The sequence below is a fragment of the Gossypium hirsutum genome, chromosome D07, assembly GCF_007990345.1.
Source record: "Gossypium hirsutum isolate 1008001.06 chromosome D07, Gossypium_hirsutum_v2.1, whole genome shotgun sequence".
Lineage (NCBI taxonomy): Eukaryota > Viridiplantae > Streptophyta > Magnoliopsida > Malvales > Malvaceae > Gossypium > Gossypium hirsutum.
In genome coordinates this window covers 29,643,568-29,644,357 of record NC_053443.1, presented here as the reverse complement: position 1 = coordinate 29,644,357, position 790 = coordinate 29,643,568, and the positions used below count along the sequence as shown (strand labels likewise).

At 39.7% G+C, this 790-nt stretch overlaps 1 non-coding gene across 1 annotated transcript; it reads right to left on the bottom strand.

Annotated features, from left to right (window-relative positions):
* Positions 1-416: 416 nt before the first annotated feature.
* Positions 417-523, bottom strand: LOC121219711 (small nucleolar RNA R71). Its single transcript, XR_005916602.1, has one exon. It is a non-coding gene; the product is annotated as a small nucleolar RNA R71 (small nucleolar RNA).
* Positions 524-790: the final 267 nt, after the last annotated feature.

Sequence of the window (790 nt, the reverse complement as noted above, 5' to 3'; positions counted from 1 at the left end):
GAAGCCAGAGTAGTGGAATCACCACTACCACACCAAAAGCCAATGGCGGAGAGAATGTTATGAGATTACGCCATGCCTAACCTCGATGTCGTCTGTGTAAGCATTAATCGCTCGACGATTAATGCTAACAACATTGAGATCAAACCGAAAATAATTCAGATGATCTAAGGGAATCTTCAATTTCGTGGATCAATGATGAGGACCCCAAACAACATCTTAAGCGTTTCTAAACCATCTCTGATAATTTCAAATATAACGAGGTATCCGATGATGCTATACGTATTCAGTTATTCCTTTTCTCGTTGACTTATGTTGCTTTTATGTAGTTAGATATGCAACCAATGGACTCAATCAATACCTGAGACGAGCTAGAGAGCCAATTTTGAGCCAAATACTTCTCTTTGAGCAAAACTATGAAGCTTCGAATGGATATCACTAACTTTCAACAACTCGAGGGAGAGTCATTATACGAAGCGTGGGAGCTCTTCAAATTGATGCTACGTAAGTGCTCTTATCATGGCTTGCAAGATTGGTTACAATTGCAAGTTTTTTATAATGACCTGAATGGTAATTTGCGATCAAGTCTTGATGGCGCATCCGCGGGGGCGTTCATGTCAAAGAGATACTACCTATGCACTGTAGAAACTGCCTTTCTTGCTCATGTGTCCTTCTTGACAAGGCATTAGCCACCTTATTTTGAGTATGTTTGCTAAAAGGGTGTGATTACCTATCTATCAACTAAGAACTTCAGGCTTTAATGGTCTGTTCTTATCTAAAACTTCCTACTTAC